Source organism: Herpailurus yagouaroundi, unplaced genomic scaffold, assembly GCF_014898765.1.
Source record: "Herpailurus yagouaroundi ecotype Mexico unplaced genomic scaffold, PumYag 197, whole genome shotgun sequence".
Taxonomy (NCBI): Eukaryota; Metazoa; Chordata; class Mammalia; order Carnivora; family Felidae; genus Herpailurus; species Herpailurus yagouaroundi.
The window spans coordinates 28,955,539-28,968,205 of record NW_024412428.1 but is presented as its reverse complement, the minus strand read 5'-3'; the positions used below and the strand labels follow the sequence as shown (position 1 = coordinate 28,968,205).

The window sequence follows — 12,667 nt, the reverse complement described above, 5'->3', positions numbered from 1 at the left end:
GGGGGAGAGAGGGGGAGAGAGAGAGAGAGAGAGAGAGAGAGAGAGAGAGAGAGAGACTGAAGCAGGCTCCAAGCTCTGAGCTATCAGCACAGAGCATGACATGGGGCTCAAACTCCCAAACTGCAAGTCATGACTTGAGCCAAAGTTGGATGCTTAACCGACTGAGGCACCCAGGTGCCCTGTGTTTTAATTTCTAATACTGGTAAATACTGATGAATGAAACTCACATGAATAAGAGCTCTTTGCGATCCTCCATTATTTTTAAGAGTATAAAGAAGACAAATTTTGAGAAGATATAAAGTATAAAACTTGTAAACTGCTACACTATTAAAACCAGTGGTTCAAATATCTTCAGAGCTTACTCTGTGTTCCCATCCTTAAATTTTCTTTAAGACACAGTCCTACAACTGAGATCATTATGTCAAAACATTTGATATACGTCAATTGCTCTCCAGAAGGTTTTCAGTTAATACTTCTATCACTAGAATACACGCAAACACATTTCATGGTGTTCTCACCATTCTGCAATACTTTAATTTTTTGTCAGTATGATAGGCAAAAAAGGTAATTTCATTTAATTTGCATTCCTTTACTACAATGTAATATTTTAACATTAAACATAATATTTAAACATAAGTGTAATTATATTAAATATACATTACATATTTATATAATCACTATAATTAATACCTTCTAATGTATTACATATAAGTAACTTAATACGCCAATTTTAGTAACTTTTGCTGTCGTTGTAAAAAGAACTTGGAGGGGCACAAATAAATATATGGTAAAAGTGATCACCTAAGATCTTCATCATTGGGGAAAAAACCTCCAAACTGATGTTTTTATTTTAGTTCTGGTCTAGAACACTTGTGATTTTTTTTAACTCTGATTTAATTTATGTAAAACTCTCCTTTATTATTAATAGGAAAAAGGACTAAATCAAATGCTGTAAGCATCAGTGACCTATTAAATTACTCACTCTTAGGCAAGTTACTTAACCATAGTTTCCTAAATTAAATTTAAGAATGGAGGGAAAATCTGTAAGAATGGTATTTAAACCACCGGTTGCAATCATGCAACATTCTTTTAGTGTCAAGATCCATTTATACTCTTAAAAGTTACTGAGGACCACAAAGAGCTTTTGTTTCCATGGGTTATATCTGTCAATATACAAATTCTTTACAAGGATGGGCTATTATTTATTAAATGCCTTTTACAGAGACCCTCTCTCAGAAGAATACTATATTGAAAAGAAAACTCTGAGATACAGTTTTTCCCCAGTAAAATAAAGCTTTTGAAAATTAAGTTCTAGTATGCTTTCTTCATCTCTGTATATCCCCCATCTGCTTCAGATCCCCCATCCCCTTCCCTTTACCACCCCCCGCCCACTCACTCTCTTTTTCAACACTAAATAATTAAAAAAAAAAAGAATCCTTCTGAACCATAAAATCCTGTGACTTCTAATTTCATTTGTTCTTTTTTTTGTCCCTGCCACTACTTATACATACACTGTGGGAAATATCTTAGAAAAGAGAGCCAAGAGATGATTATGAAAGCAAAAACCTGGATTAAGATCTATGCTTTCACTTTTTTATAGCAATTCCTACAATTATATTATTAAATTTCAGAACCCTTACATAGAGAATCCACGTCAATTTTGTAACAACAACAAAAAAAAACCACTAAAGATACAGGGAATGCTACCATTATAATAAGGATTTTAAGGAAGCCAGATGAAACATCCATCATGTCAATAAATCTGGCTAGATGCAAAAGTCTAATTTAGGGTATTAGTTCATCAGTGTCAATTAGTACTCTACCAACTGTGTGTTTTATGTATCTTTTCGTTCTGAAATGTGTTTTTGAATATTTGAATGTGGGATGGTTCTAAATATTAAATTATTTCTGGCAAACTATAGTTCCAACTTGTTAATGGATCTCAGCTGGAAGTTATCCATGAGAAGTATGTCTAGGGCCATCTTGTTAGTTGTATGGGATAGACACAGTCTTATGTAACTTAGTTCTGAATCTAGCTAATCATTCAGTGAAGCAGGAAGTTAATATTTTTTATGATGTAGATAGAGCTTATTCACCATTTTTAAAAATTACCTTCTAAAAATAAAAAAATCTAAAAAATTAAAAAATAAAAATTGACTTCTCATCAAATGAACATTATTTCTCAGTTATTTATAAATGTGGGACAAAAATAACTACCCCTTAGGAAAATTTATTATGAAATAGCTTTCTACTAATATCTTACCATATTCTGCTTCAGATTCTTAAGAGAAAAAAAGGCCACATATAGCTAAAGACTCCTATATATCCCCTCTCTAATCTCATTTTATCCCTCCCAACTATCCTAAATTTGATGTTGCCCCTATCTGTCCAATTTTTATACCTTTAATACATATGTATCAATAATCATATTGTTTTTATGTATGTAACTGGGACCATATTATATCTATTGTGTTAAAATTTTAATTCAAAATTGTTTGAAATAACTCCAGTTAATAAATGACAGGCATGGTAAACTGTTTAGTGGTCAAATATATTGATGTCTGCAACATACTCTGAAATGCATCAATTGCCCATCTGTTTACGGTCCTCAAGGATTTTATCCCCCAGGACAATACACCATAGTAAGATGCTGAATGGGTAAGAAGGTATCAATGGCAGGCATGTGTTCCTAGGAAAGATAATGAAGAACTCTAAATGATCTTAAACTATCCATTCTCTCCATACTTTTTGTAAACTTCTCTCATACCTCAATGTGATGATACCGCCTTAAAGAACTCTTGCACATATGTTCCACAAACCATGTCCAAGAATGTTTCCAAACTAGAAATAATCTAATGTCATCAATAAGAAAGAGTGAATACATTCTGGTCTGGACAGACAATGGAATATAACATGGCAATTAAAATTAATTAAAATAATCTCACAGAGTTGAATGAAAGAAGCAAGTCACTACAGAATATATATGGTGTGATTCCATTTACATGCAGTTCAAAGGGGTAAAAGTATAATGAAAAAAGTCAGGACAGTAATCATTTTTAAGGAGAAACAAACATGGGACAGGAGTGGGGGACTTCTAACATAATGAGCCCATTTCTTAACCTAGGTTGTGATATGGGTAAACACTTTGCAATTATATTTGAACAGTACATGTTTTATACATTCTCCTACATGCACATTTCAGTTAAAAAAAAAAAAGAAAGAAAATTAATCGCCCCATTACAATACTAAGCTTCCATTTAGTATTTTGATATAAAAAAATAAGATTCACACAAACTAACAGTTATTAATTCAACACCTCATATTTATAGTTTTACTGTAAAATTTGTTTCACTGTTCATATGACTGTTTTTTCTAAAACACAGAAAATAACCAATTTCCTTTAATTTAAATGTTTTAAAGTATAAAATTCTGCATAAACACAAGGCCCTATATGACTGGGCATCCATCAGATAATGAACTTCACATGATGTTTTACCTTGTAAAATCATACTAGTTCCTGCTACCTTGAAGAACTTCTACTATTAAGAGTAAAAGGCTGGACAAGGATAGATCAAAGAAAATAAATTTTTTAAAAAACCCCAAAACTTCTCTAAGAAGTGGCTGCCTCTGAGGAGCAGGACTGAGAATGGTAAGGGGGAGAGGAGGGAGGATGCTTTTCATTACAGGCTCGCTGTAAAACACGGACACGAAAAAGAGCTGACACCCTACTATTCATCAATTTAAAAAGCAAATGAAAGAAAAGATAGCTGAATTCCTATAGCAGGGAGAGAATGAAAGTGAAAACAGAAGTTTAGGAAGAGTTTTCTCACGATAATGGTGTTAATTCAGATATTTATAACTGGAAGAGAGGAAATCAAAATGCTTCTGCAGAGAAATTTATACGACCAAAGATCTGCTGCGTAATTTCTTTCTATCCACCAACAGAGCAATTAGCAAATGAGTTACATTTTTGTAAAGGGTGAAATGCCTAGACACTTGTAGTATAGATCAAGAGCTACTTTTACTATAGTATACCGACCATCTGAGAAAACACAAAGATAGATATGAGATGAAAAACTTTCTCTTAAGTAGGTTCTTATACTAATGGGAGAAAGAGATTACTCCAACAGTTGAAAACTGCCGTAATCATTTCAGTTGACTCAATGAGATTACTAATTCAATTTCTACCATCCAAATGAAGCAGCTGCTAAGCAAAGGAACAAAATATTCTAGCCAAACAATGGAAGCAATAATTATTTTCACACCATTCAACTAATGGACTATTCTTCACAACTTTACAAGAGTCTGTGAATACCTTTGTCCCATTAGATGGGATGTAATGTAAGATAAAGCGTACAAATATGCAATCAGTGATAGAGTTAAATGTCCAAAGAAACCTCGATCATGTCCAAGCATCACACGGTATTAAAAATAAATAAATAAATAAATAAATAAATAAACAAACAAACAAACCTCCTTCCCAGACTCAAACAACTGTAAATAATAATAATGTATTTCCTAGGACAGAAAGATTTTCAAACGCTGTGAATGCTACCCTAAATCAGGAAGGGATGTTTTGCCTAGAACCCCAAGGATCAGGGAATGGAGATGCCATGAAACACCAAATGGAACTAAAAAAAAATAACATCGAGAAAGCAATGGTTTACTGAGATGAAAAATAGGTTAATTACATTTGAAAAAAAATAGTTTAATTATTTACTGTGGTCAATATAGCAGTGGGTTTGGGAGCAGAAGGAGAAGCAGAATTAGAGAAGCAGAAAAAGGGAAAGCCACAAAGTTGACAGACACAGAACAGCAAAAAATGGAATAAAGAAAGAAAAAACTGGGCGAGGGAGAAGAGGGTAAATAAGTTATAATACTGATAATAAACTACTCCAGCCACTTTCTTTACTTAGCAGAGGCTGTGGCCTTCAAAATATCACTGGTGCTTGAAAATTCAAATATTAAAATGCTAAGTAACTGCTCTTCCTAAACATGTACTTTTTCTGAAAGTGTGGCCTACAAGCACTTGCACCGCAAACATTTAGGGTAATTATTACAAATGCAAACTGATAAGCCAAACCCTAGGCCTAATGAATCAGAATCTCAGGAGTTGAAGCCAGGTGATTCTCTATTACATCAAAGGTTGAAATTACTGCTTTAAAACATATACTACCAAGTAGATTTTCATTTTTTTCTTTGGTTAGGAAGTGCCGACACCAGACAGATTACGCTGAGGGCCACATGACTTTTAAAGATTTGCCACCCCTAACTTTAGCAGAATTTGCCCAACTGAGTAGCTAAGGGTTTGATGCAGCAAATAGTAACTGTTTACTAATATGTGCTTGGTAGTTTTGTCAAAGGTTCCAAAAGACAAAAAAATAAAACATTTCTCACCTCAAAGAGCTTACATTCTCATTCTTATTGGTGAAGGCACTCCCCTTAAGCTAGGCAAATGCTACTCAGTCTTCAATACTAACAATTCCTAAAGATCCATATACTTCCCTATTTTAAGTTGCAGTCATGTTTTCACCTTTAGGCAAATAGTCTGAACCTGAATTTAACTTCTTGGTGGCTTGGTTCCATTCTTATTTTACTGATGTTACCACACCCTGTTTTTCCAGTAAGAATCTAAGTTTGTGAGGAGAGAGCCTAGGTTTTCTGGCTGTTTCTGTGCTCTCTGTTGCTTAGGACAATGAAAACCACCTTGTGGAGGGTCTGATATCGAACTGGGTTAGAGGACTTGGAGACGTAGGAGATGCAACAGTTACGTGCAAAGTGATTTAAAAAACCAAATTTCAGACCTAAAGAAAGGCAGATCGAAAGTAAATTTCAACCACTCCAACAAAATACATCAAAAAGTTAAAGATTTTGTATTCCCCATTAGTTTCTTAATGTGCCTAGTATGTATAGTCAACTCTCAAAGGAGGAGAGAAGATATGACAAACAAATGGAATGAGATTACTAATTCTGGAAAGGTTCAGTTCAAGAGGAGTGTAATGTTAAAGTTTAGAGACTTGTAGACTTTATAAACTTATATGCAGGGTTTTACACACACATACACTTTAATATAACAAGGCATCATTTTAAACAGTATTTGCCCTCCTAAAAGAACAAGAGATAAAACTAAAGCAGAAATAAACCTGTCTGGCTCTGAAGTTCAAAGTAAATTCCCAACTCCTCATAATTCCATCCCCCTGGATTCATCTTAAATAAGCAATGACACAAACAATGCTTCAACTATGAAAAAATGCTAATAATGAAAAAAAAAAGCTGTTGTAGAAATTAAACAAATGCATCATCTTCTCTGATGAAAAACCAAACTAGTTGGAACACATTTTCAAGATCATTGGTTAATTCATTTGGTACATCTTATTACCAAACTTATCACCAAGCAACTTAATTAAGGTTTTATTTACTCTTAAGGAAACACAGATCATTTCAAACAAAGCATCACTTGTTAGTGTGGACTAGCATGAGCAGCTCCGGGCTGGAAGCCCTGCCATTAGGCACTGCACAACCTTGAGCAAGTCACAAGACCTCTTCGGGCCACTGTTTCTTCATCTATACAAGTGAGGCAGCTGAATGATCTTCAGTGTTTTTCAGTGCTTAAGTTCTTTAAACGGGTAATTCTAAGTTTCATTCTGAGGACTCGACCTACACTTATATTCAACCTTATGAAAGGAAAACAGTGGGAAGAAGACTGCTAAGTAAGTCTTTCTGGCCTTCCCTTGCTTCCATGGTTTTTTTTTTTCCTTCCCTTGTCCTTGAAGCCCCACTTCAGTCTTCTTCACAAAATAAGAAACTGAAATATATGATCAGTATCTATTTTATTTACACCAGCTGCTTAATTTTAAGAAACTAAATCTTTCTACTTCCCTTTAATAAATAAAATCTTATTTAGTTGTTTGTCCCTAGATTTTTCTCTCATGGGTCACTGGCTTTTAAAAACTTAAAAGAAAAGAAAAAAAAAAAAAAAGCCAAAAGTTTCCTTAGATTTTTCACACAGACCAGACTAGAAGTAAATACAGGCTCTACTTACTCAAAGGCTGACTAAACCAGCAAGATGCAAACAAAGATGATAGCAAATGGCTCAGAGCTGAATTGGTAAAATGTCTGCTATGTCTTTCCTGCAAAACCACAAAACTGAGACCTGTTAATATAAAAATCCTTTCCAAGAGTATGAAGTAGTAACTAACTGCCTTTCTATCTTCCCTTTCAGCGGATAGGCCTTTAAGCACTTTAAGTGCTTTACTTTAAGTCAGTAACAGCAAATTTCCAAAGAACTAGCTAAACATCATTATAGTCAATAATATATGACTTAAGTTTTATTTCCAAATATTTTATTCATAATCCCTGCATATTCAAATTTTACTTGCATTCAAGTTTTAATTTCATAAATAACTTTCGTAAGTAAAATACTACTTCACTCAGCTTCTCAGAGGACCTAGAACTTGAAGGCACACCAGAATATACACTAGCCAAAATTTCGTAATTTCAATGATGATAAATATTCCAGGAAAAGACTAAGCAATCTTTTCTTTCACACAAAAGGTATTACTTTTTTTCTTCAAAACAAGCAAATTTTAACAACAGTATAGAGGGAAGGCCAATATTCTTTACTTTTTCTTTACACACAAATTGAAATACTACATGCTTCCTCAGAAGCCAGCCATGCATCTAAGGTTGTTTCTCAGAATAAGTTTCCAGTGTGAATTATAAAACTTTATTATTTTTTTCTGATACTAAATGAACTGGTCTACTCTTTCTTCCTCTTTATTTAATAATCACTTTTACTTATTATCTATCTAAATGGCTTCATTTTCCTTAAACTTCTATTTAGTTTTCAAAAATTAATGTTATAATTTCATTAATTTAAGAAAAAAGAGGAAAGAACAGTCAATGAGCAATACCTATGACCGAGTTGTCTCCAAACCTCCCTTTAACCAAAATGCCAAAACACCACCACTGCCTCGGAATTTTTTTCTTAACATCCGTATCACACACGCATAGTACATGAATTTACTTAATTGTAACTTTCTAGCTATCCCACAAATACAACTGGATTTTTTTTTTTTAAATGAAAACTTGACTGGTTTGTTTTGTAGTATGAAAAAGAAAGAAAAATCTCCTTTATTCTCAAGTCATACAGGGGGCAAACAAAGAAAACAAATTATGTAAAATATAAAAAAAATGCTTTTCTAAGAAGATCTAAAACTTTCCAGAATTTGAATGCTTTGTTTCCCCCTAGCAGTTAAGTGCAATCAGGCATGTGACTGACTACACACATTTTTTTCAGAGAGTTAAAGAACACATTCAGCCATGTTCTTCGACAGGTAAGAACCACCCTCCGTTTATCAGCTCAGGAAACAGACAGAAGCAAACACACAAACTCATAACAAGTTACCTTCAAATATTCTCGTTCTCTTTTTGTCCTTTGGGCTTGAAAATAAAAAGCAATCCGGCAAGTTTTATGCTGTTAAAATGGCTCCTGTAGATTGGGGAAGTGGTGTCTGTGCTTCAGCCTATGAGTCATACATGAAACTAAGTGTTTCTAAGGGAGGCACGCCCATGTTGCTGTGGACCCAATTATTCTGCTAGGTCAAACATGCAAATCTACAGGTAAAAACAGAGGAGAAGTACAGAAAAAGGAGAGACAGAGAGCCAAGGAGCAAGATCTACCTTGATTAAACCATTATTCAGCTCATGTTAATTACCATAATTTAACATTAACAATAAAATAGAACTCAGGATCTACACAGAAACAAAATTAAAACCGTATGCTGTTTTACAAAATAAAATCTCAACTTTTAAAAATTATATTAATATATCAAGTAAATAAAACTATGAAAAGAAAAAAAATGTGGGAGGGAATGGAAGGGAGACAGCAAATTTTCTGGCTTTTAGTGTGACAATGGACTGGTGAGTCTAACCAGGCTACTCATTAACCCTTACATGAAAGGGGTACATTGCTATGTAATCTGGAAAAGCTAGCAAACTGCAGTATCAGATGCAGATTTACAAGTCCACTAAACATAAAATCTAGAAAATTCAAAGTTCAGTAGAAAAATAAGTGTGAATTAACCTGTTTTATACATTTTTTTAAGAATTCAGGGTTAGAAAGGAGCTAAAGTCTAATATAGCATAATGATTTTAAATAGTATCACAAGCTTGATAAAACTCTATTTTAAACAGATTACCAGTGCAATCACGGTTCATGATTCTATGCTCCCAATTGATAGCCACCGTTTTCTTTACCAAAATATTCCACAAATAAAAATGTACCATGTGCCAGGCACACTGCTGCACCATACATGGTGACCCTAAGGTGCCAACAAACGATGTGGACAGTAAAGTTTTGCCTCTCCAAGTCATTGTACATCTGACAAGGTGCCCAAGCAGCTGAGATGTTACTGCACTACTTACCCTGTCCCCTGGATGAATATTAATTTATTCTAAGAGCGTAAATTGATCAAAATGGCTTGAAAGCATTACGCACTCTCATAAGTGCTTTACATGACAAAGTACTACTCACTAGACTTCATCTTAATATTTTACAAAAAGTAAATAGGATTTGGCAAAGTTTTCTGCTTCAGTTAATTACTTGGAAGTAATCATTTTGTCTTACTAGAGGCGCAGCTGAGAGGACAAGCTGTCACTGACTTAGACAGGAACTTCACAAACTGCAACAGAACAGAATGGTTGTGAACCAACTTTCTGCCCATTAAGTGCCTATTTATTCCATTCTACTGAACACTGTTTGGTTTATCTTTTTACTAAGATAATCCCCATGGTTTAACAAATTATTAATAAAAAATTATGCTAAAAAGAAAAACACATCACTTCTTCTGCCTTCAAATATCATATTTATCTTACGTTAGAGCTCATTTATTTAGAATGACTGTTTGGAGCCCCAAAACCAAGAAAAAAGGCCCTCTGAGCAGTCACAGGAGATGTTCACTGGAAAACCCCTAAGTCGTTTCCTAAAGCTGAAATTTATTTTAGACCATATCCATGTAAGCCCAATAATTTGATAATCTTTTACCTAATTAGAAATGAAGTTATAGGGGTGTGAAAGAGGGAATAGTGAAAGGATGATGTCACAACAAACAAATGACAGAGTGGAAAGTGGAAAGTGAGAGAAGACTAAAACAAAAACCTATAAAAATCACAAATAAATATAACTTTAAAAGTCCTGGCATCTAAAGCCATCATATAAGGTCAGTAAGTTCTACACACTCCTTGAGTGTATCACCAAACAGTAAATGCCTTGAAGTCAACATTATTATAAAAGACAAAGTGAGAAAAATGTGTGTGTGTGTGTGTGTGTGTGTGTGTGTGTGTGAGAGAGAGAGAGAGAGAGAGAGAGAGAGAGAGAAATCTTTTATGGTGTATAGATACCTAAAAGGAGAAACTTCTGCTATTGAGAACATCCATTTATATAAAGCACTTCATTACTTGATAATGGCAGACATGTGGAAAGTAATTTAAAAGAAGTACTTTTCACCACCGGTATGTAGAAGAGACATAAAGTGAAAATAAGTACCCTTCTTCAATAGCAACAAATATCTGAGCTATTCCTAGGGAGAAGATTCCAGAGTTGCTGCTACAAATATATTGCCCCTTTGCTCAAGGGTGTCCCTATAAGCATTGTTTTACCACCTATAGAAACTAGATCCTGGTTATATTCACAACCCCAAGAAATCAATCACCACAGAAAAAACAAGTTGGCAAACAGTTCAGCACAGGTTCTAGAGTCACTCTGCTTGGATGCAAATCCCAGCTATGCTACCTATCTGCTGTGTGATCCTGGGCAATATTTAACAGTACTGTGCCTAACTTTTTTGTTTGTGATTTAGGCTAATAGCACCTACCTCAGAGGACTATAATGAGCATTAAAACCAATGAATGTACTACTATGCTTAATATAAAAAATTTTTACAACTTAAAAATAAGAAAACAAACTAGTCTTTAAAATTGTCAAACAGGTCTGAATAGACATTTCACCAAAAAGAGATACAGATGGCAGAGAAAGACAGCAAAAAATCTCAACATCCTTACTCAACAGGAAAATGCAAATTAAAGCCACAGTACCCGTGCACATCAACAGAATAACTTAAAAAAAAAAAAAAAAACTGAAAATACCAAGTGCTAGGGAGGATGTACAGCAACTTCAACTTTCACATGCAAAGTTGGGAATGCAAAATGGTACAGCCTACTTGGAAAACCATTTAGCAGTTTCTTGTAAACATATACTTATTATACAATCCAGCAGACTCAATCCTAAATATATGCCTAAGAGAAAGGAAAATATATGTCTATTAAAAACAAAAACAAAAACAAAACCTTCTACTGGGGTGCCTCAGTGGCTCAATCAGTTAAGCATCTGACTCTTGATTTCAGCTCGGGTCATGATATCACAGTTGGTGGGATTGAGCCCCACATTAGACTCTCTCCCTCTCTCAAAAATAAATGAACATTTAAAATAACAACAAAAACTTCTACTTAAATATTTATAGAAATTTTATTCAGAATTACCAAATCCTGGAAACCCAAATGTCCATCAACTGGAGAACAGTTAAACACATTGTGGTACATCCATACAATGGGATATTATTAGCAGTAACTTTCGAAATACAGCTACCACATGGATAAATCTAAAAGCATTAGGGAGTGAAATAAGCCAAACTCAAAATATATACTATATGACTCCACTTACACGATGTTCTGGAAAAGGCAAAACAAAAAGGGCAGAATTCCTATCAGTGGCTGCCAGGGGTTAGGAATGAGGGGGAGAGACTGACTACAAAGGGGAACAAGGAAACCATTTGGAGTGATGGAAGCATTCTGTACAGGGATTGTGGTATTGGTTCTATGACCTATATATGTTGTCAAAAATCATAGAACTGTACAACTAAATAGGGCAAATTGCACTGTACATAAAATATAGCTCAATAAACCTGACTTCAAAAAGAAACTAGTTCATGTGTAATACAGTTATTAATATTGAACTGAGCACTAAGTAAACACTTTATAAACATTAATTTATTATTATGCTTCTTAGTAGAAGCAATCAGTATCAAATAGTTCAGGATGAGAAAGGTTAAGTCTTTAAACTTTTATATAAATAAAATGTGGCATCTTAGGCTTGTGATGCAAATATATTATACTTGTACATACAGTTGATGTCTATTTCTATAATTAGATCTGTATCAAGTCAGTATATACCTTAATATAAAGCTGTCATGGCTACTTGGAGGAATTTTCAGCATTAATATTTGAACTATTAGTTTAGCAAGATTAGGTCAATTAAATGAATTGAATGCAGCTAAAGTTAGAACACTGTAAATTTCTTTCTTTAAAATACAACTTATAAAAAGAATTTACAATGCAAGCAAGGACTCTCTTCTTTCCTTTCATTGTTACTGCTTCTCTTTGAACTCAAATGTGAAAAATCCCAGTATCTGAAAATATTAAACAGTCTCATGCTGATATCTAGAATACCTGGGCTTTAAAAAAAGGCTTGCTCTGAATCTGTCCCCTCGTTCAGGAGCCAACAGGAGAGATGGAAGAAGCATGCAAAGATCAAATCATTAAAATGATAAATGACCAAAATCACTATTCTCTACTACTTATTTTTTTATTTATTTTGCGAGTGAGAGAGAGC

At 34.0% G+C, this 12,667-nt stretch overlaps 1 protein-coding gene across 4 annotated transcripts in view; it reads right to left on the bottom strand.

Annotated features, from left to right (window-relative positions):
- ELF1 (E74 like ETS transcription factor 1) overlaps positions 1 to 12,667 on the bottom strand; it is a 110,659-nt gene that overhangs the window by 75,857 nt on the left and 22,135 nt on the right. For 2 of the 4 annotated variants that reach the window (XM_040448585.1, XM_040448586.1), the window contains exon 1: positions 8,408 to 8,544. The exons of 1 other annotated variant lie outside the window; for it this stretch is intronic. The gene's annotated coding sequence lies outside the window, so the exon portion shown is untranslated. Of the gene's footprint in view, positions 1 to 8,407; positions 8,545 to 12,667 lie in introns of those variants that run through there. One more of the 4 variants, XM_040448582.1, reaches the window with a different exon arrangement.